The sequence below is a fragment of the Alligator mississippiensis genome, chromosome 16, assembly GCF_030867095.1.
Source record: "Alligator mississippiensis isolate rAllMis1 chromosome 16, rAllMis1, whole genome shotgun sequence".
In the NCBI taxonomy this organism is placed as follows: Eukaryota; Metazoa; Chordata; order Crocodylia; family Alligatoridae; genus Alligator; species Alligator mississippiensis.
In genome coordinates, this window is record NC_081839.1 from 19,119,700 (window position 1) to 19,146,831 (window position 27,132).

Below are 27,132 nucleotides of genomic sequence, written 5' to 3' on the forward strand. Positions count from 1 at the left end.
TTTTCTTTTTTCTTGAAACTGTTCCACTTTAAATAGAATAATTAAATATTCATTAGGCCCGAAAAAGAATGAATGAGATTCTATAGCCTAGAGGTTTGGCTACCTCACCTATGAGAGAGGAAGGAAGAGCCTAAGTTCTAGACTGCGCACCACTGCTTTATATTAAATACTCACCGGAGCAGTAAAAATACTCTTTACAAAGAATCCAGGAGAACTTCTGTTAATACTATTATTTATAATGATAGCAATATCCAAACCTGTACCTGAGTATTAGCACCTAAATATACCCAGGTAATATTGGTAAATTGGTCAATGTTGCAAAAAGCATCTAGTTACAAATCCTACTTCACCTCAAAAGCATGGAAAGTGGTACTTTAACAACTTTTAGACATTTATGTCACTAAATGTGATCCTATTTCACCTCGTGCAATAGCAGGAATACTGCTAAGCACCTAAATTTCTTATGTTCCTTCACTTACCCTGGAAAGTTCCGTGTGTGACTAGACTTGGCCTACTGCACAGATTCAGAGATTATCCAGCATGGTCACTTAAGCATCTGAGTTAGATATATGTTCTATTGTGTTCCAATACCTCCCTGAATGAACATAAATTCTGTAGAAGTCCCCAAATCCTTAAATAGAGGGGAAAAAACAAAACCCCCACACAGCGATTGCTTAGTTTCATGCCACATTTCCCTCTTCCTATCAAAATGCCCTAACTTACAGGCTACAGATTAGGCCAAGTGGAAAGGATGCTCCATGGCTACTGAAGCTGGCTCAGTGGGTGGTAAAGAAATGTAAGAGTCATGGAGCTAAATGACAATGCATGAGAGGAAATAGAACTCTTTAACCTAGTAATTAGAACATTCAGCTAAGAGGAGTGAGTACTGGCACCAGCTGCCAAGCTTATCTCTATATTTTTCAAAGAATTGTAGGATTGGACTGACCTCGAGAGTCCTTGTACGTGTGTCTACATGAGATGCTTTACTACACAGAAGACTAATTTACTGTGCAGCAAAGTGTCACGATCTACATGTGTGAGGCAATTAGGGCACAGTAAACTAATTTACAGCTGCCAGATAGTTCCTTCAGATACAAGTGGTATCCGGCAGTGCAGTTAATTACTAGGCCTGTGCGAGTAGGCAGCTATTCGATCCGGCTTTGGATCCAGCCGCTTCAGATGCCAGGGATCCAATCTGGAGCTCTGGACCGGGTTCCCACTTTGATCCGGGCAAAGTGGCTCTGAAGCTTCAGAGCCGCTTTGGAGATCCGGCCACAGGGTATCATGGGGAACCAATGAAATATCTGTAACTTTGTTGTTTTTTGTCTGACTTGGATTAAACTTGCCGAGGCGGTAGGCTCTGCAGAGAGCATGAAGCCAGCCAAGTTTCAAGAAGATCAGTGCAGGGGTTTGGGGGGAACTGTACCCCAAATTCTTGAAAGCAAAAAACTCATGTCATGTGTATATATTACATCACAGTAGGGTCAAAACTGCAGGGATGGCAGCTCTTGCTGAGACCACAAAGCCTGCCAAGTTTCAAAGAAATAAGTACAGGGGTTTGGGGGAAACTGCACGTCAAGCTGTGGACAAGCAAAACTTGTGACTTTGGTGACACTGTGTGTTAAGGTGAAGCACTGACTGTCTCGGTCTTGGGGCAGTTGACTGTCTGTATTGATTCTTTCCTCTCCTTAGTCTGTGGTTTTGTAGGTGCTAATCATTGCTAATTAACTGGTTACATTAGCTAGCAAATGTGTATTGAGCTGGTCCCTGGGTGAATCATGACTGACTGGTAACTGGGAACACAGTAGCTTAGCAGCCAGGCCTGTAGTAGTCCCCCTGCCCCAAGACACAGTTGCACAAGCACCCATGTCATGAGTTTTGCCTGTCAGCAGCCAGAGGTGCAGGGCCCCAGAACCCCCCTGCACCAATCTCCTTGACAACTGGCAGGCTTCATGGCCTCAGCAGGGGCTACCATCCCTGCAGCTTTCATCCTGCTGGGCCTTAACACACTGTCACCCATGTCACGAGTTTTGCTTGTCCACAGCTTGAGGTGCAGTTTCCCCCAAACCCCTGCACTTATCTCTTTGAAACTTGGTGGGATTTGGGGCCTGAGCAGGGGCCACTACCCCCGCAGTTTCATCTATGTCACGAGTTTTGCCTGTCAGCAGCTTGAGGTGCAGTTCCCCCCAAACCTCTACACCGATATTCTTGAAACTTGACAGGCTTTCTGGCCTCACAAGGGGCCACCATCCCTGCAGTTTTCACCCCCCTGTGTTGTAACACATAGACGTGACATGAGTTTTCTTTCAAGAATTTTGGGTGCAGTTCCCTCCCCCAAACTGCTGCACTGATCTTCTTGAAACTTGGCAAGCTTCACACTCTCAGCAGAGGATACCATCTCTGCAAATTTCATCCAAATCAGACAAAAAACAACAAAGTTATAGATATTTCATTGAGTCCCCATTATACCCTATGGTCGGATCTCCAAAGTGGCTCTGAAGCTTTTCTGAAGCTCTTTGGAAGCTCCGAACCACTTCAGAAAGGCTAACACAGCTAGTGCTTCGATCTGGCCATGTTGCTTTGGATGCTGAAGTGTCCAAAGCTTCTCCGGATCCGAAGCACGGTCCAAAGCCTCACACAGCCCTATTAATTTGCATTTAAATGACCATGTAGACAGTGACATCAGGATTATTTTACCCCACTTCAAACTGAGCCAGAGTATATTCAGTAATATTAATTGCATGGGTAGATGTGCCCTGTGATCCTTTAACCCAGTCAGGGGAGCCCTTCTACCAGGAGGGGGCAGTCTTGGGTTCTGAGCCTTACTTCCAAGTCTAGTTATTTATTTTATATGAAGACCATTGTATTCAAGGTGCATAAATGGCCTGACTCCAGGACCAGAATCCAGGAATTACCACCCCTAGTGAAGTACCCCAAACACTAGGTTACTGCAGCACACTCCTTTTTTTTTGCTGTCATTCAAGGCCCATGGGGGAGCCCATGGGGGGGGAGACGGGGGGGGGTTCAGGGGGCCCATATCAACAGGAAGCATAGAGAATGCTTTCAGCTGTGCCTAATTCATGGTTGGGTGGTTAAAGGCACTGACTTAAAAAGTGTGAGGCCTAAAACCAAAGTTTCTCAATTGATGAACAAGTGCCTTAGGCAGAAGCCTAATAAGTAAAGGGTGGACTTCAGTGCCATTTATAGCAGAATCAATTCTACTGTCTCTCTGGCACAGTTAGATGCCTCTAGTGAGAAACTGGATTGCAATATGGTAAATCCTATCTTGATAAGTAAGATCAGGATGAATCCCAGCTTGATGGAGATGTGTGTCAAGTTGCTCATCAATCTGCCCACTGAGAGAATGGGATAGGTAAGTATGCATCTCCTTGGGTGGAAGAGGGTCAAAAGGTGCCTGCTGCCTCTACCAGAATGGGAAGCCTATGTATCTCTGTCTGGAAAATTAGGATTGGCCTGTGGGCTTGTATTAAGTTGCTCACTGAGAGAATGTAAGACTCAGAAGTTGATGTAAGACCAGTTCTCCTAAGGGAGATAAATGTATCCATTTATCAATAGACAAATTGAGTTTTATGCTCCATCAAAACAAGGACTATTTTTCTGCAAAGCATTGACTTCTTGTCATTCACAACAGCTGATAGCTACAGCAATTAATTTAATGTTGGCTTCTGTGACTTAAAAGCATGAACAAGGAATATTGTTCCGTGTTACTGGTTTTACCTCTTTAAACATTAAGCTGAGAAATTTTATAGGTTACATCAACAGTATAACAAGTGCTGTTATAAAACTATTGCAACTTAAAGGATCACAAATAACTGAAAAAATAAGGGAAATCAGACTTGAACTTTCAAATTTGAACCTAGTGCATTACTGAAAACAGACTCTGGGTGTGTCTACACCAGATGCTTTACTGAGCAGTAGACTAATCTACTGCACAGTAAAGTGTCACTGTATACACATAAGCACATTTACTGCATGGTAAATTAGTCTACACGGCAGTTACTTACTACCTGTAAATACAGGTAGTAAACTAACTGTGCAGTAGGTACTGTGCAGTAGCGTGTGTGTAGGCAATGACCAGGAGCAGATATGCTCCCAGTTAGCCCCAACACTAGGGGGCCACAGAGGATGCATAACTGTCCTGGCCCTGGCACTGATCAGCTCCCAGCTCCCCCCAGGAGCTGGGACCTGAGCAACACTGGGACTCAGAAACTCCCTGCTTCCCTGCACAGCCCACAACTGTCTGGGAACTGTTCCATTTTGGGGCATGTTCCAGCAAGCTCTGGGCTGCATGTAGAGAGTTCTCTGTGCAACCTAGGGCTGGCTGGGACCTGTCCCATTCTGGGGCAGGTCCCAGCCAGCTCCAGGCTACATGTGGAGAGTTTATCTAGGGCTAGCCAGTAATTGTCTAGGACTAGCCAGTAATGGTCCTGTTTCTAGACTGCATGGAGAACTATACATGAACTATACATATGCAACCTGGAGCTGCTGGGACCTGCCCCAGAAAGGGACAGTTTCTGGGTAGCCCCAGGCTGTGTGGGGAAATCCCACTGGGCACAGGGCTTGTCCCATGTGCACAGGGTGGGAGAGCTCTGCTGCAGCAGCTGTTTCCTAGCCCCATTAACAGCAGGACCCCTCCTAATGTGTATGGGACCAGGAGACAGCATCTGCTGCAGCTGACAGAGCATTCCTGGCCCCATGCACACGGCGACGAGCTCTGTGCTCCATGCCAGCCCCCCGGGGATAGCACCCAGGGGGAGCCTGGAGCAGAGCACGGCAGAAGCAGCACTGCACTGGGCTTTGAATTAATAGCACATGTAGATTCATAGATGTAGGGTCGGAATGGACCTAAGTAGATCATCAAGTCCAACCCCCTGCCCTGGGCAGGAGAGAATACTGGGCTCATATGACCCCAGCTAGGTAACTGTCAAGCCTCCTCTTAAAGACCCCCAAGGTAGAAGACAGCACCACTTCCCTTGGAAGTTAGTTCCAGATCCTAGTTGCCCTTACTGTGAAATAGTGTCTTCTAATGTCCAGCGTGAACCTACTCTCAAACAACTTATGGCCGTTATTCCTTGTTACTCTGGGAGTTGCACGGGTGAACAGTGTCTCCCATTCCCCGCTGGTCCCCCCTGGTAAGTTTGTAGATGGCCACCAAGTTCCCTCTCAGCCTTCTCTTGTGAAGGCTGAACAGGTTCAGGTCCCATAGCCTCTCCTCATAGGGTCTGCCCTGCTGTCCCCAGATCATACGAGTGGCCCTCCTCTGGACCCTCTCAATGCTGGCCACATCTCTCCTAAAGTGCGGCGCCCAGAACTGGATGCAGTACTCTAACTGTGGCCTGACCAGTGATGCATAGAGGGGGAGGATCACCTCCTTGGACCTGCTCGTGGTGGATGCATGACTAGGTGTGGTTGGGCCTTGCTGACTGCATCCTCATATTGGCGACCCATGTTCATTTTGGAATCAGTAATGACTCCATAATCTCTTTCTGCCACTGTGCTTTCGAGAAGGGAGTTCCCCAGCCTATAGGTATGCTGCTGGTTCTTACTGCCCGAGTGCAGTACCCTGCACTTGTCACTATTCTCATTTCCCCACCCCTGTAACCTGCCCAGGTCCAGCTGTATCCTGTCCCTCCCTTCTAGTGTGCCCACCTCACCCCAGACCTTGGTGTCATCAGTGAATTTGAACCCTCATTTGAATTTAGGGTGCTTTTCACCCCCTTGTCCAAGTTGCTAATAGAGATTAAACTGTGCGGGCCCAAGGACCAAGCCCTGGGAGACCCCAATGCCCACATCCCTCCAGGTCAAATATGACCTGTCCACCACCACTCTCTGGGTGCGGTCCCTCAGCTAATTTGTGACCCATCTGACTGTGTAGGCATTAATGCCACAGTCACCTAGCTTTTTAACAAGAATGGGGTGGGAGACAGTGTCAAAGGCCTTCCTGAAGTCCAGAAAGACTACAGCCACTGCAACACCTGTGTCCAATGATTTTGTGACCTGATCATAGAAGGCAATCAGGTTGGTCTGACAGGACCTGCCCCTAATGAACCCATGCTGGTTGCCCCTGAGCATCCTTCCCAGCTGTGCTCCTGGAAACTCTTCTCAAAGAGCTTCCCCAGGATCGAACAGGCCTATAGATGCACCCTCTGTGCTCTCTAAGAATGCATTTTTTTCCTTCCATAATGAAAGGATTTAACTTCCATTTCACCTGAGAAACTTAAGCTCTGGACACACAACATGCTAATATTGGTGTAATGTGGTCTTCCACCACTGTGAAAAAAGCAGGCACATGATGTATAGCCCTACAGTGGTGTTACTAATATGGTGGGGAGTTACTGCAGGAAAAACAAAGAGTAAAGCTACATTAATTTAAGTGTCATATCTGTTTTACCTGTTTTACTCAGGGAAGATTATTACTGGCTTTTCTGCCACCAAGCACTGTAATAGTGGCACCACACTAACTACCCTGGGAAAGGTGGTCACTTTTCTGCTGAAGACACCAATGCAACTAACAATGGTACATATAAATTATATAAATTGTGCTGCTCTTAGTGGAAAAAAGGAAAGAAGAAGTCTTTTTGGCTGACAAAAAATGGGAGATGTAAGCTATTCAGGGGTTGACAAACAAGAGATGATTGTTTAATTGGAAGTTAAGCTACATGATAAGAATTAATTACATGGCTCTGACCACCATCTATATAGCCCATGGGATTGAAGATATAAGTTCTACACAGTATGTGTGCACATGCACACAAGCAAGTTACATAAACATGGATACATATATACACATACACTTTGTACATTGCAAAAATGGAGGGGAGGGGCCCCTGCACTCCTGTGGGACACTCCATGCACCCCAGCATCACAACAATCACGAGCCACGCCTGCTACCTCAAGGTATGTAGAAAAAGCTTTTAAAGCTGTGTCTATGTCTGAATCTCTGATTCTCTGAATCAGCATCAAATCTTCAGATTCAGATTTGGCTGAATCGCATCATGGACAGTGATCAACAAATTGAATTAATGTCCTTGATTCGGCCCAAATTTGAATCCGAATTGAACAGGGCCCGCTTCGCACACCCCTAACAGCTATGTGCCCACCACATCAGCCATTCACAGCTGCAAAACAAACAGCCAAACCAAAAAGCCAGTTCTGCAAAACCACTTGCCACATCAAAGAGCTACAACTACACAACTGCAATTAAAATGTTCCTAGCTATACAAACAAGAACCACAACAAGCAGTTCCTACAAGAGTTAGGAAAACATAATTCGGTTAAGAAAAATGTGTATGGTATGTAGCAATCTTAGCAGCTTCCAAATGAAAGTTTTGGAGTGTTAATTTCAAGAGGAGTTTTGGCAAATGTTCTTAAAATCAGTAGAACAAACAAGCCAAGAAAATCACCCTAGACAAAGCTGACATTTTTAAACTTTGTCCTCTTAAAACCTGCAGGATAGACCTGTGATAAATTCAACTGCTTAGGACTCTCTTCCATTCACTTGAATACTAGGGGTGTACAAAGCGGGCCCCATTCGATTAAGATTTGAATTCAGCCTGAATCAGGCACAGTGATTAAATTTGTTGATTCAGATCACTGTTCCTGATTGGGTTTGGCTGATTCGGACAATCAGAGATTCAGACATAGACGCAGCTTTAAAAGCTTTTTCTACATACCTTGAGGTAGCAGGTGCAGCTTGTAAATGCTGCTATTCTGGGGCATGTGGAGTGTCCTACAGTAGGGCAGGGGGCCCTCCACATGCTCAGCGGTGAACCCAGAAGTGGACCAGATGTACTTCCGGTCCACTTCCAGGTTTGCTGGGGAGCGTGCTGGGGGGTCCCCAGGCGCCTCCCTGGCTTGGCGAGCGGCCGCGGGGGGGGGGGGGGGGCCCTGGGTGCCCCCCCTGGCCCAGGAGGCAGCAGTCACTGAGCTGGGGAAGTGCGGGGTGGGGTGGGGCCCTCCTGTGTGCTCCCTGGTGGACCCAGAAGTGGACATGAAATGCTTCTGGTCCACTTCCAGGTCTGCTGCTTTGTGCGCCGGGGAGCCTCCCTCACTCCTGTGGGATGCTCTATGAGCCCCAACATCACAGCACTAACGAACTCCTGCTACCTAGAGGCATGTAGAAAAAAAACATTTAAAGCTGTCTTTATGTCTGAATCTCCGAATTTTTCCGAATCTCTCCAAGTTGATTTGGAGGGCTCCAATTCGAGCTGGAGAGATTAAAGGGTCCTCTGATTCAATTCAGATTAAAAGATTTGACCACCAAAATTGTGCCAAATCTCCGCCGAATCAAATCAGGGACCAAAGCTTCACACAGCCCTATTGAATACCTTCCTTCCTTCCCAGAGGCAGAGAACAGAAATCAAACCATTGCTTATAAAATACTACTCAAACTTCTGAAGGACAAAGCAATGCCTGTGTGCATTTTGATCAAGTGATATCTGATAACAAAGCCCCTCAGAGGGTTTGTGCATATTTGTGCTGTGTTAATAGGACAGACTTCTGTATGTGAATATGTGCTTGTATATCCATGAGTATCCTTGAAAATTAATTACAGATGAGTGTGTATTTGTGTTATAGTATTTGTCTGCAATTGCCTATAGGTGCATGAGTTTATGCACATACAGGCATGAAAATATGGGAGGTATATACATGAGATTGCCTGTGTGTTTGTCTGTGTGAAAACAACTGTGTGTGTGGTGTGTGCATGCTTACAAACCCATGCACATAACACACATTAAAGGACGATATGAAACAATAGTGATGATGAGTGCAGAGAAGTCACTCACTGTGAAAAGCTGCCTCACTGCACTGCACTAATAAATAATAGAAAGTCAAAGTACTCTGCAGAAGCAGGCACCGTACTGTTTGGCCTCAGGCAAAAGAGAGGAAATTCGGTGCCCACGAGGTCTAGAACAGTGGGATTAATAACACATCAATTTTAATGGAGGATTTTTTTTTCTGCTTCACAAACAGCAAAGTGAATGTTTGAGCATCTCAGTGGGGGGTTAATGAGGACTCTGATTAGTTATTCAGATTTCCTTACACTGCCTCAATCCATCCTGGTACAGAGAAAGGAAGAAAAAGGATTTGTAAAGAAGTTCTTAAAGATATATTGCTCTGATTTCAAGGCTTACCTTGCCTGTAGGATAACCACACCAACAAATTTCATGAGGCAGAGCACTGCAGTTCAAGTGTTTCAGAGATTCAACCTGCTAAGAAGCTCAGTATGTCTATACACTCCCAGTAAAGTAGTTTTACTTACATAGCAGCTTTCATAGAATCATAGAAAGAAGGACCGGAAGGGACCTATAAGATCATTTAAGTCCAGACTCTGCCATGGGCAGGGGGTAATTGGGGTAATTGGGCCCAAATGAGCTCAATGAGGTATTTGTCCAGCCTCCTCTTAAAGACCACCAGAGATGGCAACTGCACCACCTCTGCTGGAAGTGTGTTCCAGATTCTAGTTACCCGTACAGAAAATAACTTTTTCCTTATGCCCAGCCAAACTTTTCCTTGACTATCTTGTGTCCATTGGTCTGCGTCTTCCGGGGTGAAAAGTTGTTCACCTAGGTCCTGGTGTTCTCCTTTGACATATTTGTAGGCAGCTATCAAATTGCCCCTCAGCCTTCTTTTGCTCAGGATGAACTGTCCCAGATCCCAAAGTCTCCCTTCATAGGGCCTGTCCTCCTTGATCATGAGAGTGGCCCTTCTCTGCACCCTTTTGAGCTTGTCCACATCCTTCTTGAAGTGTGGTGCCTAGAAATGGATGCAGTACTCCAGCTGTGGCCTCACCAACATTGAATAGAAGGGGAGGAGCACCTCTCTGGATCTGTTGACGACACATTTGCTGATGCACGCCATAGTTCTATTTGCTCTGTTGGCAACTTCATCACACTACCGGCTCATATTCATCTTCTGGTTGTCACCCTTACCTAGGTCCTTTTTGGAAGCAGTGCCAGCCAGTGGACTACCACCCATTGTATAGATATGGTGAGAGTTCTTCCTACCCAGATAAAGGACCTGGCTTTTGTCTCTGTTGAACCTGACCTGGTTTTGTTCAGCCCATAGGACCGGTCTGTCAAGGTCATTCAGATAAGTTTCTGAATGACAGCCAGCATGGCTTCATCGCAGGCAGGTCTTGCCTTACCAACCTCATTTCCTTCTATGACCAGGTAACTTGCCACGTAGACATGAAAGACCAGGTTGATATTGTACACCTTGACTTCCAAAAGGCCTTTGATCTAGTATCCCACAATATCCTGATAAGAAAATTGAAGGATTGTGGGATTAACTCCAATACAGTTAGGTGGGTGAGAAACTGGCTGCAGGATAGAACCCAGAGCGTCAGAGTGGACGGATATGTGTCATCCTGGTGAGAAGTGGGCAAAGGTGTCCCACAGGGGTTGGTGCTCGGTTCAGTACTTTTCAATGAAGGATGCCCGGGGGGGGGGGGGGGGGGACTGCAGGTCCTTGACCACCTAGCCAATAGCGATCATCACCTGCTGGATTTCACTATCCAACGCAGGGCGTCTAGGGCTCACATCAAGGCTAAAGCCCTTGACTTCAGAAGGGCCAACTTCAATGAGCTTAGGAGACTAGTAGGGGAGGCACTAAGGGCCCAGAAGGTAGAGGAGATGGGAGCCCATGAGGGATGGTTGTACCTTAAGGGGTCGATCCTCCAGGCCCAAAGGATAACAGTCCCTGAGAGAAGCAAGGGGGGTAAGAGTGCTCAGAGACCCCCTTGGCTCAGCAAGGGCATTCAGGAATGCCTGAGGGCTAAAAGGGAGGCGTACAACCAGGGGAAGGGAGGAGTACTCCTCCTTGGCCCGGGAGTGTAGGAGGGCTATTAGGAAGGCCAAGGCAGAGATGGAACTCAGGCTAGCGTCCAGGATTAAGGACAACAAAAAATCATTTTTCAAGTACATTGGAAGCAAGAAGAGGGCACCAGGCAATGTAGGGCCCCTGCAAGACACAAACGGTAATCTGGTGGCCACACAAAACAAGAAAGCTGATATTTTTAACAGTTTCTTTGCCTCTGTTTTCCTGAACAGGGACTGGGATACCCCACCTACCAGAGGTAGGGACAATCTTGGGGATAGCTCTATCAAGCCTTTAGTTAGTGCAGATGTAGTTTGGGATCTTCTGGAAGGGCTAGACATTTTTAAATCTGCAGGTCCAGATGCCCTCCACCCAAGAGTGTTGAGGGAGCTGGCAGGGGTCATCGCGGAGCATTTGGCCCCGCTGGATGAGCATTCTTAGTCATCTGGCCAGGTGCCGGGGGATTGGAAACTGGCTAATGTGGTCCCTATTTTTAAGAAAGGGAGGAAGGAGGACCCAAGTAATTATAGGCCTGTAAGCCTCACCTTGGTGCTTGGGAAGCTCTTGGAGAGGATCATCAAGGAGCACATCTGTGGGGGGCCTGAAGGGGAGATCATGCTCAGGGGCAATCAGCATGGCTTCACCAAAGGCAGGTCCTGCCAGACCAACCTGATTGCCTTTTACGACCAAGTAACTAAATGCTTGGATGATGGTGTCGCTGTGGACATAGTCTTTCTAGACTTTAAGAAGGCCTTTGACACTGTCTCTCACCCCATCCTCATCAATAAATTAAGTGACTGCGGCATTGATGCCTACACAGTTGGATGGGTAAAAATTTGACTGATGGGGCGCACCCAGAGAGTAGTGGTGGATGGGTTGTACTCAACCTGGTGAGATGTGAGCAGTGGGGTACCCCAGGGCTTGGTCCTCGGGCCCACACTGTTTAACATCTTCATCAGCGACTTGGATGACGGGGTGGAAAGCACACTGTCCAAGTTTGCTGATGACACTAAGATGTGGGGTGAGGTGGACACACTTGAAGGGAGAGAGAGGCTGCAACTAGATTTAGACAGACTACAAAAGTGGGCAGATGAGAATAGGATGGGGTTCAATGTAGACAAATGTAGGGTGCTGCACCTTGGGAGAAGGAATCCACAGCATACATACAGGCTGGGGAGTTCCCTTCTTGAAAGCACAGAGGCAGAAAGGGATCTTGGAGTCATTATTGACTCCAAGATGAACACAAGCCGCCAATGCCAGACTGCAGCCAGCAAGGCCAGCCATACCTTGTCATGCATCCAAAGGTGCATCTCAAGCTGGTCCAGAGAGGTGATACGCCCCCTCTGTGCGACTTTGGTCAGGCTGCAGTTGGAGTACTGTGTCCAGTACTGGACGCCGCACTTCAAAAGGGATGTGGCCAGCCTGGAGAGGGTTCAGAGGAGGACCACCCGCTTGGTGAGAGGGCAGCAGGACAGGCCCTACGAAAAAAGACTGAAGGACCTGAACCTGTTCAGCCTCAGCAAAAGAAGGCTGAGGGGGGACCTGGTGGCTGCCTACAAGCTCATCAAGGGGGAACAACAGCAAACAGGTAGAGCTCTTTTCTCCCCAGCACCACCTGGGGTGACGAGAAACAATGGTCATAAGCTGATGGAGAATAGGTTTAGGTTGGAGATCAGAAGGCAATATTTTACAGTTAGGGCGGCCAAAATCTGGAACCAACTTTCCAGGGAGGTGATCCTCACCCCTACCTTGGGCAAATTCAAGAGGGGGTTGGATGATCACCTGTCTGGGGTCTTGTGAACCCAGCATTCATTCCTGCCTGTGGCAGGGGGTCAGGATAGATGATCTGTTCAGGTCCTTCCTGACCCTACCTACTATGAAACTATGAAACATCTGTATTAATGATTTGGATGTAGGGGTGAAGAGCTCACTGGCCAAGTTCGCGGATGACACCAAGTTATAGGGAAGCATGGTCACGCTTGAAGTTAGGCTACAGTTACAGGTGGACCTAGATAGTCTAGCAAGTAGGGCAGGCCGGAATCTAATCTGATAAAGTTCAACATCGAAAAATGTAAAGTGCTCCAACTTGGGATGAGCAACCACCAACATACCTAGAGGCTCGGCAGCACCACACTGACTAGCACCACAAAGGAAAGGGACCTGGGGGTAATAATAGACCACAGTATGAATATGAGCTGACAATGTGATGCTGTAGCCAGTAAGGCAAATAATACTCTGGCATACATCAATCAATGCATTTCCAGCAAAACCAAGGAGGTGATTCTTTATGTATGAATCTATGAGTCTTTCTGAATACTTGACCTGTCCTCTGATGTGCCCACTTGTCCTCGCAGTTTGGTATCATCCACAAACTTAATCATTGCACTTTTTGCTCCCTCGTCCAAGTCATTAATAAAGATATTAAAAAGCATGGGCCCAAGCACTGATCCCTGGGGTACACCACTGGAGACAGCCTTCCAGGATGGGGCCACCACATCAATTAAGACTTATTGGGATCAACCGCTGAGCCAGTTCCCAACCCACCTCACTGTAGCCTGGCCTAGGCCAGTATTCTCCAACTTAACTGAGAAGATTTCATGGGAATTAGTATCAAAGGCCTTTCTGAAATCTAGGTAGATGACATCTACCTCCTGTCCCATGTCCAGGAGGTTAGTTACCTGGTCATAAAAGAACACCAGGTTTGTTAGGCATGACCTCTCCTCTACAAAGCCATGCTGGTTCCTTCTCAGTATCCCACCAGATGCAAGCCTGTTGGTGATGTCCTCATTGGCAAGTTTTTCAAAGATCTTCCCCAGGACTGAAGTCAGACTGACCAGTCTATAGTTGGCAGGGTCATCCCTCTTTCTTAAAGATAGGTACCATGTTCACCTTCTTCCAGTCATTAGGGACAACTCCTGATTCCACGATTCCTCAAACAACCTCACTAGAGGCACTGTTTGAGCTCAGCCAGCTCTTTCAGCACTTTCGGGTGAAGGTCATCTGGACACTGTCATGGGCACCATTAAAAAAATGTGGTTCAGTACAACTTGAAACCAAACCTGTTGTAATCAGATGTTCCGTGGACCTTCTGCAGAAGATCCCAGAGTACAGAAAGCTTGCTCAGTGTCCTGTATATCAAGATTAATCCTCAAACAATTTATCTAAAATAATGAATTCAGATCAGCCATTTGAGTAAGCAACTCCCTCCCCTTCCCTTCCTCCCTCCAGAACATGCCACAGCTTTCTTTGTGTGTTTAGGATGATTGTTGGTTGTGTGTAGATATGTATGTTGGTCCATGGGTTTCTTATATATTGTGGTTTGAATTTTACCACCTGTAAATACAGGTAGTTTTTACCAACTGGAATATACAACCAAGCTCTCTGATACCACCAAATTTGCAGTAAGGAGAATACCTGTGACTCCTACCTCACAAATCTCAAAAGGGCCTTCAGCCAACAAGGACACTCCTCCAGAGAGAGAGAGAGAGAGATCCCACTTTTGAAAGAGCCTGGATACCACACATGGCCACCTGGATACCACATGAAGATTTGCTGCAGTACAAAAAGAAAATCCCCACAAATCACACACCATTAATTATGACATATCACCCTTCCCTGGAACCTACGTGGAAAATCCTCAAACAATTGCAACCCATACTTGAAAACAACCCCTCTCTCAAAGAGATATTTTCAAAACTACTCATCCTAGCCTTTAAGCAGGCACTGAACCTCGCTAATCTCATCACCAGAAGCAAGCTCCCTATAACCCAAACCACACCCAATGGATCCAGACCATGCCAAGACAAGAAATGCAAAATCTGCCAACACATTTCTACCACCCCCACAATAACTACACCCCACAGCAGAACCATTACCAATCCTGGATCTTACACCTAAACCTAATGTTATATATCTCATCCAGTGCACCAAATGCTCTGATGGGAAATATGTAGGAGAAACCAAACAACAACTGCACATCAGAATGAATGCACACCGAAAATCTATCAAAGACAAGCATACCCAACTACCTGTGGGGGCACACTTCAGACAGGACAATCACACTCTCTCTGATCTCTCAGTTCTAATCCTCAAAGAGAACTTACAAAACACCTGCCATAGACGAGTCTACAAACTTCACTTTATAAATCTACTGGATACAAAAAATCATGGACTCAATATAGACACTGGATTGCTGACACATTACAACCTGCCTGACATCTGATTCACCAGGTACCTGCCAGACCCAACCTCTTACATTCTTCTTTCCCCCCACCTGTTCTCCCCTCCCCTCCCCTACTTGTCCGCCCTTTGTCTCCCTGATTTCCTACTATTTCCTTCATTGAGAGTCTCTTTCTTACCTTGTGTTATTACTATTGTAGTGTTTCCCTTTGGCCTTCCTCCTCCACTTTCTTCCTCCTCTCTCCCCTGCTTTACCTTTTGTTTTTCTTGTTTACCTATTTATATTTTCACTACATCCTCTCACACTTTGAACTTCTCTCATTCCTGTTTTCCTGATCTCTAACTATTTCCTTTTTCACTGACAGCCTCATTCTATCACTGCAATGTCTCCCTTTGGCCTTTTTCCCCCTGCTTTCTCCCCCCTCCCCTCTCTGCTCTACCTTTTGTCTTTATAACTTCTCCCTATTTACATTCTCACTGACATCCTGCCACACTTTTAGCTTTTCTCCTCATTTCTTGGAATTACAGCAGAGACACCCTATGCCTGAAGAAGGGTGACTGCACCTGAAAGCTTGCCAGGAACTTTTTTCCAACTACTCAGTTGGTCTAAAAAAAGATATCATACATACTCAAATAACCTTGCCTTCCCCTCTATTCTGTGCTTCTGAGGCCACATCTGGAGTACTGTGTCCAATTTTGGGCCCCCACTACATAAGGGATGTGTACAAATTGGAGGGAGTCCAGTGGAGGGAAATAAAAATGGTTAGGGGGCTGGGGCACATGAGTTAGGAGGAGAGGCCGAAAGTACTGGTTTTCTTTAGTTGGGAGACGAGCAGACTGAAGAGGGATTTAATAGTAGCCTTCAACTACATGAAGCGTGGTTCCAAAGAGGATGGAGCTAAACTGTTCTCAGTGGTGGCAGATAACAAAACAAGAAGCAATGGTCTAAAGCTGCAGCAAGGGCTGTTTAGGTTAGGTTTTAGGAAAAACTTTCTCACTAGGTATGTAGTAAAGCACTGGAATGGGTTACCCAGAGAGGTTGTGGAATCTCCATCCTTGGGTTTTTTAAGACCTGGCTAGACAAAGCCTTTGAGCAGGGGGTTGACTAGATGACCTCCTGAGGTCCCTTCCAACCCAAATTTTCTATGATTCATAGATCTTTTTTAGGGCAATTTTGCTGTCTGCTAAGGCTTAATGTTTCACAGATCATGCCTCGACCTCCCCACTCCATACCCCACATCCTATGCCCCATGCCCAGGACACCCAAAATCCCAGACTGTCCCAGGCAACCCAGTGCATGAGGTCACCCTACCTAGAACCCAGCTCTTTTGCTTTTTGAGCAAGTGACTTGCTAATCAGCTAACAAGGATAAAACATTAGAGGAGGGGGCATTAATCATGGTGTTCTAGCTAGCCAGTGCATCCCTAACGTGTATGCTTGGTCTACATACATGTGCTTACATGTCCACACTGTAGGAAAGGTAAACCATTATCGGTGAATTAAGTGCCCAAAATGTCTCACAGCTAAAAAAACCCTCCAAAGTAGATATACAGAGGGAAGTAAAATTCTCCCCCTGTCCTTTGGAGATAACGTGGAATAGGTTCCTTTGAAATGGGCAGACAGAGGCTTATTTGCCTAAAATTGGACTAGCCTATACAGCTATTAGTCATTCTTGCTGATTTCCTGCTTACTCCCCATATTTGTTTCTGTCTGATTTGAATTATAAGTTGCCAGTGAAAATGGAGAAATACATGGGAGAACACTAAGCAAAATACTTTTCATTTGAAATACAATGAACATACAAGGGAAGCCTGTTTTGTTTTGTAGCTCTTTTCCTTGCAAAAGCTCTATTCATGCTTTCTTTCCCCACACACAGTTTTACCAGTGCAAATTTTTCCTAATGATTTTACAGCCCAAGAACTTCCTTTCCCAAGCTTGCTCCTTCAGTATAATCGGGAATGCATTTATTCCTCCCTAACATTTACTTGAAGGAACATTAGAGTTGAATTATAGCCAGGACCATTATCTCACAATAACTGTCTGGGAAACGTTAATACCTGGATCATGCAGAATGCCACATTAGAGTTTTTATGGTGGACATAACATTTTTATTAACTTTTTCTTTGCTACTGCCAGCATTTGCTATAGAAAAGAAAAGTGCCAGTGTTATTAGAGCACCTGCTGATATATACAGTCTAAAGGGCACTAAGAAGGAGAAGCATTTGTTGGAGCTCTCCCAAAGTGTGGAATGTCTTTTGCATTATAACCATTTTAATTGGCTAGCAGCTTGTCATTCCAAAGCTGGGATTCTATCACAGTCCAATAAAACTTTTTTGCTAATTCCTATTGCTGTAGTTGGATAAGGTGAAGGGTCTGCTACATTATGCATGCCATTGCTGCAACAACCTCATCTAGCAAGCACTGGGCGCATCTACTCATGATGCTACATTGCCATAGCAATGCACTATGGTGATGTAGCGTCCATAGACAAAAACTGTGATGCCACAGCTACATCACTCTAGTGACACACTCCCTCATAATAGCATGTCACTATGGCAATGTATCAGCTAAAAATAACTGCGCACCACGTGCATGGCTCAACATGGGCTGTTACTGTACCATCATTTAGTACTTCCAAAAGTATTTCCAAAATGATGCTGCTGTAACAGCGCCATAGGGGCACATGTAGATACACCCACTAAAGAGGCTGCAAGGACTGATATTTCTGGATGTTAAAATACCTCTGAGCTACAGCATGTCTTCCCTTCAGATGAACTTTGGGGTCTCTTTTCAGAGGGATGTAGGTAATTATTTAAAGTGATTCTTATTTCCATCTTTAAAAAATGCTTTCCAAGTGGTAGTATTTTACATAGAATTTAATGAAGGTCTAATAAAGCGGGTGTTTAGCATTTTATATCCTTGCACAAAAATAATGATCTTGCCTCTTTGCTCCTCAATGCAAAAATATTTTAAATAGGTTTAGGTCTCCCATCTCTGGAATATTTTTTAAAAGACTGAATTTATAACTTTGTTCATTATCTGCCTTCAGCTTCAATTTAAATCTTATAACTACTCCATTACAGGAAGAGACTGCGTCCCTTTCTATGCACCTGCATTCAGAGGTTATACCATTTCATTATGCTTCTAGACAGACTGCTGTTTAACCCCTGAAAATGCTAGTAAAGTCTGGATGCCTAATATCAGTATACAACAGTTAAGTTGACAGTGTGAAACCTAAGAAAAAAGGAGAAAGGCTGCCTGAGTGACCTGGCATCTCCCTCCAAATGAGAGCTGTTACCTTAAGTGTATTCACTAGGGCTGTGCGAAATTTTGACAGGTGTTTCGCTTCAAAGCTGTTTCAACGTGTTTCAAGCTTGGAACAGCAAAATTGAAATGAATCAAAAGGCTTCGAAACAGCTTTGAAACGAAACAAGGGCACTTGAAATGTTTCGAAAGTTTCAAAACATTTTGAGTTTTGAAGCTGGGCTTGCTTGCAGCTAAACAGAAACTAAGGAGAGGGAAGGGGAAGATGGGGAAAGGACTGCACTGATAGCTAGCCGGTGACTGTGATCCTTCCCTGAAGTCCCTTCCAATCCCAGTGCTCTGGGGGAGGGATGGAAAAACAGCATAAAAAAGCATTGTTTAAACTGAGCTTTCTCTGTGCCTTGGGGTCAGCTTACTGAGCTCCGTCTTCCAGCAGCTCAGCAGCATCAGCATCTATGCACCTATCTCATTGAAACCCCTGTACCCATCTCCTTGAAACCTGGCAGGCTTCATGGTCTCAGCAGGGGCTACCGTTCCTGCTGTTTTCACCCCACTCTGCCTTAACACACACGTGTGACGTGAGTTTTTTTGTCAGCAACTTGAGGTACAGTTTCCCAGAAACCCCTACACCTATCTCCTTGAAACTTGGCAGGCTTCGTGGCCTCAGCAGGGACTATGATGCCTGCTGTTTTCATCCCATGTGCCTTCACACTTACAAGTGATATGAGTTTTGCTCTAAACAGTTTAAGGTGCAGTTTCCCAGAAACCCCTGCACCTATCACCTTGAAACTTGACGGGCTTTGTGACCTCTGCAGGGGATACCATCCCTGCTGTTTTTATTTGAATCAGGAAAGAAATGACAAAGTTATAGGCATTTTTGTGATTCACCATTATAGCCTATGAGTGAAACGTCGCAACGCGTCGAAACTGTTTCACTGTTTCCACAAAATAAAACGGAACAGTGCTTTGAAACAGTGAAAAGAAACACTGTCCTTTCTAAATGGCTCAACACAAGTCGAACCGAAATGGTACTGTTCACAGAGCCCTAGTATTCACAGAAGTTTTAGACAATTCCATTGGCAACATTTTTTTCAAACATGGCTAAAAGCGCCCTACATAGGTATAAAAATCAGTGACAGACATAACAAATTCTAGAGAGGTCTTTTTCCCAGATCAGCCTGCCCTGATTTCACAGTTCTAAAGCCACCTTTGTATCAGAGACAGAGTACTATAACAAGTATGCCATATGCTGATACTTGTTCTCATTACAGACAAATGAAAATATCTAAATCAACCTGTTCTGGTTCTTGGATCCACCAACTGAATACTTTTCAATCAGGAGGTTGAAGCTTTCATTAGAAAGCCAATACTATTCAACCAGAAATGTTTCTTGTTTAGAAACATGTATGGTGGGTACACAGCCTACTGGCAAGAGCTAGAGACTTTAATGTTTCCAATAAGTTGGCCGAAGAGCATTCTGGTCTGTTGATCTTAACTTTTAGCAAGACTTGAGAAACTATATAAGTTTCAGAGAATTAGAAGCAAGCAAGAGTAAGTGGCATGATCAGGATCTGACTCAAAACATGGACCATCAGATACCAATTTTAACATTAAAGAATCAGGAGATGGACAAATTATGACATTTAATAATCTCATTGAGAACAAGTTTTATTAAAAAAAACAGGTACTATGATTTTTATGAGTTTAAATTTGGATGTGGATGATGCAGTACATTGAACTGATATAAGTTTTATAAATTTTATGGCCAGAAGGAGTACTTTTGACAATCCAGTCTGATATGTGACAAAGACCAGAAAATTTCATCCAGTAATTCCTGCCTCCAGCCTGCCTCAAGCCCATGGCTAATGGGTTTTCAGAGTTTTCAGAGAAAGTGATCTACTCGTGACCTCAAGACTTGTGTAATGGTGAACCCACCACATCTCTGGTTAATTTGTACAATTGGTGACATTAACTTTGCAGAGTACAGGTTCAGAGGCAGCTCAAGCAATCTTGGCTTATAAGTACCTTCATGTAACAATGACTTCTAAGTGTACTGAGATGGGGGGCCTATACAAGGCTGTAATTACAGTGCATCGGAGAAGACTCAATTAATTGAGTCTGCTGTCTGCTGGAGTGCGGTAATTACCGCACTCCAGCAGCCTCCCACATCTCATGTATCAGCTTCCCTGTGCTTGAAAATGGTGGTGGGGGTGCTTGAACTAAAGCTCTTTGAATGAGCTTTAGTTCAAGCACTCCCACCACCATTTTTAAGCACAGGGATACTGATACACAAGACACTGTGGCGCTTTAATTAGAGCAGCTCTCAGAACCACTCTGATTAAAGTGCCATTCCCCCCTACCCCAGACCACATGTAAAAGTGCTCTTTGATTCTGGTCCAGGCTCTAGAACAAAGGCAGCTAAATTCAAGGATGGACTGAACTGTTTGGCACTTGAATTACTAGAGTCAATGGAGATGGTAATTAACAGATATAGAAAGGGCATGAAGAAATGACTCAACCACTGAAGAAAGTCTTTAATGAGGAACTACAATAAACCCAGGCCTTAGAAGAAAAGATGAATTGCTGAAGTGTGCTGACTAGACATGTGTTTACTTCCTAAAAGCAAATGAAAGCTGGTGCCCCTGTTCCTATTCTGCTCAAATCCTGTTCTACGCCTCCTTTCTCCTGCTTTAAACAGCCAGTATTCCAGACTCCCTTTCTGATACTAAAGAGATGCCATAACAGACATTTTTCTTTGAGACTATTCCATATGTTTCATTCCAGTTTTAAACTGCATGTTAATTGTTCTGAATTAACAGCTCCAGCTGGAAAAACAAACAAGCAATTTGCAAACCTTAAAATAACACCCAGCTTATCTTAAGTGATTTAAGTTTCAAAGGAAATCTCTCCTTTCTGGTTTGTAGAATACACATAAATTGGTATTGCTACCTGAGAAATTAATTAAACTAATTATAATAATTCCCTTAGTTTAATAAACATGAACATTTGAGTTTAGGCCCAGTTGTGGGTATTTGGGGGAGGAGGGGAGGAGTCCAGGTTTGGTTATTTAGCTTTATCTTGGAGAGAGATGGAAAGGTAAGCAACCCTCTTCAATCCTAAGAATACAAATATTATAGCTAGAGTTCATAAAATATTAAGTTAAAAAACATTGTTTGTCAAAAAATCTTTTTTTTTTTCAAAGCATACTTTTAGTGCTTAATATTTGCTTCATTCAAAACTTTCAGATTTTTCAATGAAAAACCATAATAATAATAATAATAGTGGTTTTGTTTTTTTAAGTTTCCCATCTTTAACTTATTTTATTCTTCTCTCTTTCCCTTTTCTTTTTTCCATTTGTCTCCAGATATAGGAGGGGATGGAAAGAAAGGAAAAGTAAAGGGTATGTAGACTGTAAAGTAAAACTTTTAGTCAGAAGGCAGGATTACACTTAGAGACTATAATTTCAGTTTTTCATTAAAAAACAAAAACTGGAAAATAAAAAAAAATAATCAAATCTTTCAGAAAGAAATGACCTTTTTTAACCAACTCTAAGAAGCCTGCACCAGAAGCTGAGGAAATGACCATCCTGGTTTTCACAACCTTGCTAAGTCATATGAGAAGAGAAATAAATGGTATATATGGTGAAAGCAAATTATATATTTTAAGTTATTTAATTTTGATAAACTAATATGCAAAGATGAGGAAATAAAAAAAATGCCTATATTTATCCTGAAAGTGATCTTTCAAATGTAATTCTTGAAATCTTACTGTGGTGGATGATGTAATTGGGAGGTTTTCTTCTGATTCAAATACAGGTAACGAAGAACATTCAAAAGCACGTGTGTGCATTAGGAACATTAGTTCTTTTGTAATAAGAGACTTTTATGTGTGGGTTCCCTCCTCCTCCTCCAGCTTCTAACGCTCATTCATTATGATGTTTTGCCAGGCACAATATTGCAACTTACATGCACACTTCATAACATCTGAGGACGTAGATTGTCCCTTCGGAAGTGTATACCCTCTAGAATTAGTTAGTCTCTAAGGTGCTACTCTTGCTTGACTTCAGAGCAACCTAGCTAACTACCTCTCTCTACACACAAAATGTATGCATGCTTATAACAACATATCTACCCAGCCAGTTCACAGCCTACTGAAAGGACCACAGAATTGGAAACAGTCTTTAAGTACGAAAAATGTCGCATACATAGCGGGTGAACTGCCATTTGGGAGTGTAACATGAAATAGAATTCCCATTCCCTGGAGTAGAATCCAGAGCTCTGTTTAGGCACACAGGTTCCCAAAATACCATAGGGGGAGAATTAGGCACCTCAGAACATCAAACTAGGCAACCAACTCAGTATGCAGGGAACTGTCTTCAACAAACTGATACAGAATGTTAAGGAAAGAGGTGTGTCTAAAACACCTCACTCCAGAGCTTAGGGGGTTGGGCAGGGTGCGGGAGTGTGGAGACTCCCACACATTCCCCCCATGGCACACCACCCCCATTGTGGGCAGCAGCAGCAGGCAGGGTCAGTCAGGCACAGTTGCTGGTGCACAGCAACACACGGCTCCGGCCACTGCTGCGCATGGAAGCAAGGAGCACAGCCTGCCCAGCCTGCCTCTATTGCAGGGGCTCAGCACGGCGCATGTGCAGCTTCCACACTTGTGCGGCACTGGGGGAAGCCCCGTGCTGGAATCAGCTGCCTTCCCTGCTCCCTGCTGCAGGTCCCAAACCTCTGCAGGGGTGGGGTCCCCTCCACTTCTTGTGTGGCACAGGATGGGGAAAGCGGCCAGCTCCAGCACAGGGCTTCCCCCAGTGCTGTGCAGTGGAGTGCTGTGCAAGTGCTGTGCTCGGCATGGAGCTCCCATGATACAGGCAGGCCAGGCAGGCTGCGCTCCTTACTAGGATGTGCAGCACTGGCTGGAGCCATGTGCCACTGGGCACCAGCGCCTGCGCGAGCAACCCTGCCTGATGCTGCTGTCCATAGTGAGGGCTGTGCACCATATGGAGAAATGTGTGTGGGTTTCCACACCTTTTCACCCTCCCTCACATCCCACAAACCTCACACATCCACACCCTGCCCCCACAACCAATAGGTAAAATCAATAATTCTTTTACAAAGAAAATGATCAATGAAATATGATCCTATTTAGGTTAAAGTCAATGTTCTCTCAAGTATGTAAGCCCCAATGTAATTTACAAGAGGGCATGTATATATGCCCTTCTGCAGAATTAGAAAAGGGTTAACTAAAGCAGTTTTAAAAAACAGATGGTGCAATAACTGTACTGTTAAAATAACGTTTGCAGCTGGCACCTGAAAGAAAAAGGTAGAGAAAGGCAAGTCCAAGAATGTTGTATAATACATTTCAGTACAAAGTCTTCTATAACATTCAGAAAGTATCTATCTCTAAGGTAGATACTTGGTATCAGGTCAGATTCTTCCTACCTGGGGACCTGCTGTCTAGTATGTGAAGTAAAAGGTAAAAACCACATGTTATTTCTGCATATTCTAGGGCAGTGGTTCTCAACCTTTTTTGTACCAGGACCCACATGTAAACATCAATAGCCAGTCCCAACCCAGTGTCCCTCAGTCCCAACCTGCTGCCTCCAGGCCCCAGCACCCCAGTGGGTGGTACAGGGGTGGTGTGTGTGGGGCAGGGGGATCCCCAAGCAGCCCCTTGTAGTCTGGAACTCTTCCAGCCTGGGTGCAGGCTATGCTCTGCCACCAGGGCCAGCCCCATGCTCTCTGCCCTCACCCAGCTGCAGTTCCCACCCAGCTCACCCTTGCCACTTCCCTACCTGCTGCCTGGAGTGAGTGGGACACTGGAGAAGCCAAGCAGGTCCCCCAGCAGCTGCAGCAGCAGCTGGAATTCTTCTAGCCAACAAGGGAAAAGCCATAGTTTCCCACTTTTTTCTCCTTTAAAGGAGAATCGATTTTTAAAAGTTTGTTCATGGCCCTTTCATATATTCTTGTGACCCACTTTTGGGTTGCAACCCACAGGTTGAGAAACAATGTTCTAGGGGACCCTGTCAAGAACAATAGAACCCAGTGAACAACCACATTCAAGAGTAGAAAAGCACAAACCTGCAGACTGCCCCCGTTCCCAGTGTGCACTGTTACATAGATTATTCGTTCTTGATAGAGAATTACAATTAAGGCTTCATCTTAAGTAGAGATCAGCAATCAGATTTCTTATAAAATGGCACCTCAATTATTCAAATAATCCCTGACACTAAACTAGGGTGCTGCTTAGTGAAAGTGGGTCTATTAATGTGCTGCTGCTTCCCCATCACATCCGACACTCTGAACTTCATGTCTGATTACAGAATTTGCATTCAATTTATTTTTTCCATCTGGAATAAATGAATAATCCAAGTACCTACCCCAGCCTTAATTATATTTGTTACATTAAAAACTGGAATCTGAAAAATTTAAATGCATGTAGTTGTGCAGCCAGATAAACTGCATCCTTGCACTGCTGAAGCCTTGTTCCATTTTCTTCCCCTTCCCCATAGCCATGCATCAAAAAAATTACAGCTAAAAAACAAATACTCTTTATAAATGATGAAATAATAGATGATCTTTTGACATTTCCAGTGCTGCTTGTAGGAGAATGAGATAAAATGTAATAAAGCCATACACTTCTATGTGTTTCTTGGCTCTAGCAGCTAAAATTTCCATCTCTTTATGCAGAAGTCCCGGGGAGCAGAAATCCTTGATAATGCCAAACAATTCAATACTTTTATTTTTCCTTTACTCTGCACCACACAAAATATAGACTTCAAGCTGCCAGCTGCTGGAAGTGAAACCAGATGCCATAGTCCTTTTGCATATGGAAAAATCATTCAAACTCAGAGCCTGCTCATAATAAAAACATAAAGGGATGAGTTTTCATTTCAGAATCAGAACCTGAGTGCAGTTCCCCTGACCCGTAACAGGCTACTGCTTTGCTGAGACAGTAGGAAATGAACTCCTTCATTCAGGTGCCTTTGCAAAGTATTAGTTTTGCCTCCCTTTTATTTCTGCTACATAGCAATATGCTCCATGCCATAGGAAGCATAGCAACTAGCATAACTTTCCCGCAGATGTAAGATGTAAATTCTTGAAAAAGAAGTTATTTACCAGTACCTGAAGTTGTCTGAGAGATATTGTCAGCACTTGTGGTGTCTTATACTTCACACTTTGACCAGAGACTTTTCCCTTAGCAGTAGTGTAGAGTGGAGCCTAGCTTCACCTCTTCTTGCTGGGTTGCTGTACTTCCTCTTTCTCCTCAGTTATCTCTCAGCTGCAGAGTCCAATCTTATCTTGGCACTGAGAAACAGGGGAAGGAATGTAGGATTGAAATGTGCATGTGGACAATACATCTCAAAACATTTTTTTACTAGTAATTTCATATTCTTACCTGTGAATAATAGTCCACAAACATGCTCTCATCTGAATGATTCCAAACCAGAGACCACATATATGGAGCTTAGTCTTAGAGCCCAATAGGGGAAGAGCAACTGGATGACAGCCCTTAAGAACAACATAAGGGGCATGTCTACATGTTCATTAATGCACTTTTACTAATGTACATTAAATTACCTCTATTGTAAGGTACTAGAAAAGGGCATGCTAGCTTATTCTAATGTGTATTAGCAAAAGTACACAGTTTTTTGTGATGCTTTAATGCACATTATGTGTAGAGGTGTAGGCTGTTATGTGTAGATGCGCCCAAGAAGTGCCATACTGGGTCAAACCAATGGTCCATTTGGTCTAACAGTCTGTCTCCAATAATGGCAGTAGTAGATGCTTTAGAGGGAAAGCACTCAACAAGGTGTACCTAGAGTGATCTAACCCTATTCATTACCTTCCCTGGCATCCACCATCATTGGTTGAGAGACGTCAGAGGCTACATCCCTGACTGTTCTGTTTAATACCTATAAATAGATCCATCATCCATGAATTTGTCTAGCCCAGTGGTTCTCAACCTTTTCTGAGTCACAGCATCCCACTACCAGTTTTTTTGGATGTGGTGGCACCCCAGGTTGAAACACATTGTTGGTACTGCCTCAACTTACCTCAGTGCTTCTCAACCAGGTATAGCTGCCTCCAGGTAATCTACCTTGTGTGCCTGGTGCACAGTCAGCCTGGCAAGGGCTGTGGCATGTGCAGACTCCCAAGCACCCTGTTAAACTTCCTGTCATAGGGTATAAGATCTATGCATTGCAAGGTTGTCGCAGGGCATCTTAGTGCCTGCTCCTAGAGAGGAGAAACTGCCAGGGAGAGAGCCCCGGCAGAGCCAATTGAGCACAGCTGCAAGTTGCCGGAGCAACTAAGGGGAGCTAGCTGCCTGTAGGGGGCAGGGCCTGGCCCTTATGAAGCCCAGGGCTGAAGCCGGGCTAGCAGTTCTCTGCCAACAGCCTGGGAGGCAGGAGCTCTGGGAGTGAGGATGTGGAAAGGAGCATGACTTGCAAGTACAGCTCATGATAGCCCTGAGAGGATGGGCACTAGGGTTTAGCCAGGGGGCTTTAGGTTTGTGTTACAGCCAGGAGGTTTGAGTTTGTTTGACTTTGTTATTACACCCGGAGGCTTGGGTGAGGCTGTAGGGGTTGGAGGAGGCCTCATAAGAGGGCGCAGTGTCCTCATAGGGACCCCAGAGAGTGTGGGGAGCCCTAGCGCCAAGAGGGCGCATTAATTTCACAGCGCCAGTGAAGGCGCAGCTTGCACGCCAGTGCGGGAGCAACTGGCGGCAAGGAGCACGGCCAGTGGGTCGCAGGCGCAACCAGTAGGTTGCAGACGGGGGGACACAGACCCCGGATCGCGTGCGGGGTACATAGACCCCAGCCCCAGAGCGAGGGGCAATTTC

At 44.9% G+C, this 27,132-nt stretch overlaps 1 protein-coding gene across 16 annotated transcripts in view; it reads right to left on the reverse strand.

Moving 5' to 3' along the window:
- Positions 1-27,132, reverse strand: part of PKNOX2 (PBX/knotted 1 homeobox 2) — a 922,547-nt gene that overhangs the window by 538,051 nt on the left and 357,364 nt on the right. For 15 of the 16 annotated variants that reach the window (XM_019494062.2, XM_059719775.1, XM_059719782.1 and 12 more), the window contains one exon: positions 25,413-25,595. The gene's annotated coding sequence lies outside the window, so the exon portion shown is untranslated. Of the gene's footprint in view, positions 1-25,406; positions 25,596-27,132 lie in introns of all 16 variants that reach the window. The other variant, XM_059719778.1, reaches the window with a different exon arrangement.